This window comes from Pogona vitticeps, chromosome 3 (genome assembly GCF_051106095.1).
Source record: "Pogona vitticeps strain Pit_001003342236 chromosome 3, PviZW2.1, whole genome shotgun sequence".
Lineage (NCBI taxonomy): Eukaryota > Metazoa > Chordata > Lepidosauria > Squamata > Agamidae > Pogona > Pogona vitticeps.
The window spans coordinates 156,785,855-156,793,139 of record NC_135785.1 but is presented as its reverse complement, the minus strand read 5'-3'; the positions used below and the strand labels follow the sequence as shown (position 1 = coordinate 156,793,139).

The following is a 7,285-nucleotide window of genomic DNA, read 5'->3' as shown; positions in this document are numbered from 1 at the left end:
AGTTTCATAAAAAACTCACTAGTTTGTTGGTTTGGGTCAGTTCAAGTTTGTCAAAACTGACCAAATTAAAGAAACAAACCAACAAACTTTTAAAGCAGATTTTGGTTCAGTAGTTCAGTTTTGCCTAGGAAGCTGGACTGCTGTTTATGAATATAGCAGTGGCAGAGGCAACGCTTCCCCTAAACAATGTGGCTGTGCTGTTGCACGGTGCTGAATCAGGGCCACACAGTGCTGGATCAGAGCTGCCAATTTGCTCCACCCAGTGCGCCAGAAAATTAGAGGGAATGCTGAGTGGAGGAAGAGGAGGAGGAGGCAGCAGCCCAAGGTAGGGAGGCGATGAGACCAGTGGGAAGGGGGCAGGCAGGTGGTGGTGGGGCATGAGTTTCCTCTCCCCCAGGCATGAACTTTTAAAAAACACCAACTAGTTCAATGTTTATTTTTATTTTTTAAGGTTCAGAAAGTTTGTGGTTCATGGGTAATTATGAACCATGAATCACCATGAACCACCATTTTTCTGGTTCATGCCTATTTCTAATATAAACTGTTACCTTCTTGGGTCTGATGATGATTTTTCTTTCTCATGTACTGTTGCCTGAGTAGATCAATTCTCTGTTCCTTTTCCTTTGCTTTTTTGGAGTAGTTTTTAACAGTTCTTTGGGGGTTCTGGATTACCAGAAAACACAAATGGGCAAACACCAAATGAAATACCCGAAATAGACTTTTCCCTTTTATGTAAAACAAGAAAGATAGGTATGAGAAGCGTATGAAATCAAATAAAATGAATGAGGACCCCCCCAATTAAAACTGAATTGAAAGAGATTTCAATCAAATCTGTAGTGTCCTTCTCACATAAAACATCTGAGCTATTCTGAGGTAAATCTAATTTGATAAGGCTATTCTTTTTTTAAAAAACCCTTTGGAGAGAGTTATGATTCCAAAGGTATATGAGGACTGAACAAAATTAAAGGTATTTCAAGGCAATGAGCATCACTCCAGTCCTTTCTGCCCCTTATGGCAGAGCACCATTAAAACCTCTCTTGTCAAGTGAGCTAATGGTTATGAACTGCTCACATGTGTAAGGTGGCACTTACCACCTCTGCTCTTCCTACTTGCCAAATCTCAATATATTTCTCTAGTGCCTCCATTATTATTAAATATTTTTCCCCAGTGATGTAAATGATTTTTTATGGGCCCTTAAGTGCTCAGTACCGACATGCGCAGAAATTATGAATTGCCACAGCTGTGGGAACAATAAGTATGTTCCTTCAATTCTGGAGCTTGTAAAATCTCAGTGTTAACAATTACAAAGTATATTGCTTTTCATAAATATTTCATTTCTTCATCTACATTGTGTTTTCTTATTAAAAACAAAGTTACAGTAAAGTAATTAAGAATGTTCCTTGTACTTATTTATGATACTCATATTGTGACCTTACTTCTCACTCCGCTTTTTCTTGATTATGTTAATAAAATGAGAAATTGGGAAAGATGGCAATAATTTTCAACCAAGAAGAAATTTATTATGTCAGCAGTTGCATGTAGCATGCATTAAAATTGGCTGTCTCCTCTGAGTTAATGAAATGAACACAGTGAACTGTTTTCCCATAAACATCCTCTGAGTTCATTTATTCCTCAGCAGTAAATGAATAATGTTGGATTCTTCTCAGATTGAATGTTACCACTTCAAGTACTTTTACATTTTATTCTCCTTGCTCATTCCCCACTCTTTCACGAATCCATACTCAACTGGCTTGGTATTGTTTCCCAGATGCCAGTCACCTAATTCTCTGAAACAAAAGCTGCTGCTCTGGATTTTTTTCACCTGAAAGATGCCAACAAAATTTTTGTTACTTTGGAGAACCCATGTTTGATTTGAGTGTCCCTTTGATCTTCCCCATTGGACTTCAGAAATGGACAAATATCTCTACTTTGCTTTATTTTGCCAATAAATTCTGAATCTTGAGCACACCCCCAATTTGAGCTGAATGCACTGATGATCCTCTAAGGTTTTTTTATTTTTAATTTGTCACCATGCCTACTCTGGACATATGTGACTATCAATGTCTGACAGTTCTGCTATTCCCTGCCCAGCAAATATATCATTCAGAAATAGAAATAACTAGAATAATGTATTCACAAAGGCTTTCACAGCCAGGATCTAATGGTTGTTGTGGGTTTTTCGGGCTCTTTGGCCGTGTTCTGAAGGTTGTTCTTCCTAATGTTTCACCAGTCTCTGTGGCCGGCATCTTCAGAGGACAGCACTCAGAGCACAGAGTTTTGTCCTCTGAAGATGCCGGCTACAGAGACTGGCAAAACATTAGGAAGAACAACCTTCAGAACACGGCCAAAGAGGCCGAAAAACCCACAACAACAACTAGAAGAATTCTGCTCGAATACTAGGAGAACCTCTTTGCATTGCATCCCTATCTCTATTCTGACTACTGCTATAAGAAATACATCAGAAACTAGCATATTTACTGAAATGCACTCGAGCATAATGTGCATGACTTTAAAAATGAAGTCCAGATAGTAAGCTGCCCTTGTAAATGACTCCAAAGGGAACAAACAAACAAACAAAAAATAATATCAGAATTTACCCACATAGGTATTACTAAGCCTTTTGTTTCACAGGCAATTAAGCTTGTATATAAGACCCATGTTTGTCCCCTGATGAACAGTCAGGAAGCAAAGCTAACTTTCAAAATTTAGAGGTGAGAAAAGCTGATATGGGTGGAGTGGGGTGGAGAACACTTACAAGTTAAGGTTATCTGCTTCTAATTGTGGACCTGACTATGAAGGGGCCTTGGCCCTAGGGCTCTGTGTCACGGTATTACCTGAAAAGTCACTCAGAGCCAGATTATAAGTGGTGCGTTGGAGTATGTGGCCATGGAACCAAGGTCAGAAGTGTGAATTCGCACTGTGCTTCTAGGGAAAGGGGCTAACCATGATTACTCAGAGTGTGTTGGCTGATGGAGCTGCATCTCCTGCCTCCTATCTGGCCTTCGGAAAGCTGTACAGTCCTGCAGTATCACCTGAAGAAAGGATTGGTAAATCACTCTCCTTGAACCCACAGTCAATTCTGATTTGATGATACATGATGATGATAAGGGTGAAAAATAAGGACAATGTATCCTGGCCGTGGATGTGACTAAATTCCATGATCACTCTTTCTCTTCATCTGTCTATGGAGAGTAAAAGAGGAAGCATCTTTCTCTGGGCATGGAGGCATGTATGGTGTATGAATGAAGTGTGTGCATGTATGAATGAATGAGGGAAGGGAAAAGAGGTGTATATGTGGGAATGGTGTATGTTTTTGAGTGGGATGTAAACAAATAGTAGGTACGATTAAGAAAGAAATGAGAGCAAAGTCACTCACTGCTGAGATGGAGATCCTGATGCGGTTCTAAGATATTTTTTTTAAGGACCTCCTTGATTATTGCATCTGAAAGCAAAGAACTGAGAAATCTTCATATTCCCATTTCTACAAAAAGTGTTGCAAATTTTATATTTATTTGCCATCAGCCTTTACAAATAAATATTAGATGAAACTGAAGAAAAGAAAGTGAAGAGCCTGGCTGTTCTGTTGGAACTGCTCGTCCTTCAGATCGTGAATGTCATACCTGCCATAGCTGGATGATTATTCTTCTAAAGCCTCTTGTCACATAACAAATGGGAATAGATTTTTCTGCAGCGCAGAGCAAGGACTGCCTGGAGGTAAGCTATAATGACGTTTTAGAAATATTTATATTTGTTAATAATAGTTAAATGATTGATTAACCAAATATAATTGATTTTTTTTTTAAATTTGTGGATTACATATTTGTATTTTGTTATTTCTAGTTTTCTACCCAACAGTTTTCTTATCTGTTCAAAGTATGCAAACAGAAAATATTGTATCAAGAGCATTGTAAGGATTCCTAATATCCAAAGTTACTTTTTATGTATAGGTATTGACTGTGGTGTTTTTATTTTTTTTCCTTCTTCTGCAGGGGTTGTTAATCTGAATGAACATATTGATGAACTATTTTGATGGATTACTATAGACTCTCTCGGGTGTTAAAAGTCAAAATCATCATCCAGATTTGGGGTTCAAACTAGTAGACTCTGAAGCTCATAAAAATCTTATGGCTAGTTGCTGGTAAGATGAAATTCTTTAAAAAAAATCCAGTTTATGAATGTGGGATATTGTACTTCTGTATCCACAATTCAAAACACTAGGAAATGGCCCACTGTTGCTGCACAATATCATGCCTATGTTGCCAACAGGAAAAAGGATTTGAAACTTTACCTAGCAAGGGGCAGCTTGAATGTTGAGAGCACCAATGGCAGCAGTCAAGATGGTCTCTTGTGCTCACTGCCATTCACAAAGTGGTACCAAGCAAAGGAAAATCCCAGAAATTTACTCCTTTTTTCATCAGTTAATCACTTCTCAACCAAACACAAAGCAATTGCTAGGGCTATTTTTTGACAAGGTAAAAATCTTGTAAAATCATCAAAGCTTTGAAGCCCAGATGTGGAATACAGGAAGTTACTCTCCTAAACTGAGAATATCAGGCCAATGTAAGAGTGACATGAAGCAGTTTTAAACCTGTCAAATTTGCTTCCCTATTTTGCATGGGTCTTCCTCACTGTTATCATAATCAAGTACATGTTTGCATTTAAAATATTTCCTGGATGCATTATTTTTACAAGAATATTACAACTTAGTGCTAGTAGTTTTGAAGGTGAAAGGCAAAACTAGTGTAGAAAGACTCATGCAGACAAAAAAAAAATCAAAAGGTTTGAGCAGACTCAATATGTGACTTTGGTTTTATATAGTTAATTCCTTGACCAAGTGCATCAAGATGAAGCTGGTTTGCCCTTGTCTCATTTTGGTTCATTCTGGTTAACTCGCAGCCCTACTCTTAATCTCACTTATCTACACTCATCTGTAAAATGGGTAGCATTTGTCTAAAATTCTAAATCATCTTTTAATACAGGCTAGGGGGAAAAATATACCAATTTTACAAATATTTATTATTTTCTTAGTCCCGTTGCAATTATTGCATTCATTTAGGTATGTCTATGTTTTGAGAGTTGCTGTGTAATCTGCAAATGAAGTGGGATGATTTAATTACAAAAATTATCTGCATATATATTTAGAGTTTTTTTAAAAAATATATATGTGTTTCTTTACAATTATCTGGATTATAGAGCTTGAGGGCACATAGTGGATTTATCATTTTATGGAACTGAATCAGCTGGGACCTTCTTGAGTTAGCTTTCTATACCTGAATATATCTACCCTATCTGGATTAAGTTGTTTACTCAACCTCCATGAGTTTGTATTATCTGGTTTGAGTTTAGGTATCCTCACCAGTCTGTTACAAGTGGCCAGTTATTTGGAGAAGAGTTTATCACACGAGGCAAAGACAAAGTGGAAGTTGGCTGTTCTTGGCCTACTGACCACCACATTCCAAGCACCACAACCCCTGCCTGCTGGTACTGTGTGACAGGAGTGGAACCTCTGCAACAGTTGCCTAAAGAAGCATGTGATAAAAGGCTAAACAGTTTAATGGTTCTTGATGACTGGAAATCTGTGTTCAGCCTTTGAAATGTCACACCAACCAGAGAATGGAGGAGCAGGAGAGAAGTTGAAATAGCTAAAATGTGCAAGAGAATGAAATCTGGGAGAGTGGCTAGAAATGAATAATAGAAAGCAGCCAGGGAGCCATGTAATATTTCATGTTTATTCTGGAAGAATCTGATGCAGGATGGTGTTAGTGATGTTTTAGGTGTCAACTTGCTTCAAATTTGCTTTGCATATATATTTGCAAATAAACAACTAGTTCCAAGACACCACAAGTCTGTTCTCTCATCCTATGTAAACAAACTCCATCTGTGCAGCTTCTCACAGCTCAAAGAAGTGTGATGAATCCCTTTCTGTAACACTGTTTTCTTGGTGAAAATTTCTACTAGACAGTTAGTTCATGGGGACAGGGGGAGAATATGAAAAACCAAGTGTCTTTCACCAGGAATTATAATGTATGAAAATGAGCTCTGATGGTTACTATGCCATAAAATCATTAGCTTTTGAACAACAAAAAAGAAAAGCTTTTGTATTGTTCAGTATGTTCAGTTAGTGATTTAACTCTCTGGTGTCAGCTCCTTGACTTCGACATGAAGGGATTTCTCAGCTGATGAGCTGAAGATGTTATTTTTGACAAGAAAAATGGTGTACTTTTTATCCTTGTCAGAATGTTGAGATGGTTATTTTGGTCAGTGATATCTGTGTAGTACTACACAGAAAATACATAAAAACAATAATATTCAGTGAGTATCAAAATGTGCCTCTTCACTTTCAGTGAATAGCTACCCCAGGGATAACAAGTGACATGTAACCAGGAACCTTTACTGCTGAGTGATAACATATATTCTCTCCTCTGGGCTCAGGAGATGAATCTTAGTAAGGCTATGTTAACAAATAATACATATTTATGCCTTCAGCAGAAGAATACATATTTGTTCCTTCTATAGGAAAGGAAGATGGATGCTCACCAATGCAAGAATGACAAAAAGGAGGAGATTAGATGAGTATTGCCTGTGATCTGACAGCTAGACAAACAAAAATATGCATCCACTGAGTTGCATAAAAATTAACGGCCTCAACGGCATTATATACAATAACTTGTGCTATGCATAAGCAGGTACAATGCAACACACCCAGGGAGGCATTTATCTTATTGCTGTTCCGCTACTGAGCTACAAATTCCCCAGACAATTACAGGCATCTTTCTGACACTTTATCCTAAACATAATGACCTCTTTCCTAATATTTCTAGGAGAGGTGTTAGCTCTAGGACAACAATCCCCAAACCTCCCCAAACTATTCGGGGTTGACCTTTTAAACAGGCCATCCAGTCAGTGCCACTTTGCCCCAGCTAATACTTTTCCTTTAATATGATTGCTGTGTGGAAAAAGGTTTCAGTGGTCTGTCTGTCTGTCTGTCTAGTGGCAAGCCACTACTCTGGGCAGATTACAACATAATATATGCATAACATTAAAATGTCAAACACAAGGAAAGAACCCAGCCCATAGCACACTTACATCTCAAAAAACATGAACACAGACTTCTGGCTTGACGCCGTGACGAGACAGCAGCAGGAGGACAGAGCTCTGTTCCCTGGGCTGAATTCTGACCTGTTTGGGACACTGAATATGTTCCGCTGAATATGTAAGTGGGCAGACCGAACCATGGACGCTACCTGGATCTCCATGGTAAGCGCTGGATCAAGATGGACCCCCA

At 38.3% G+C, this 7,285-nt stretch overlaps 1 long non-coding RNA gene across 1 annotated transcript; it reads left to right on the top strand.

Annotated features, from left to right (window-relative positions):
* Window positions 1–249: 249 nt before the first annotated feature.
* LOC144588109 (uncharacterized) lies at window positions 250–6,609 on the top strand. Its single transcript, XR_013543456.1, has 2 exons — window positions 250–4,138; window positions 5,347–6,609. It is a non-coding gene; the product is annotated as an uncharacterized LOC144588109 (long non-coding RNA).
* The last annotated feature ends 676 nt before the right edge of the window (window positions 6,610–7,285 follow it).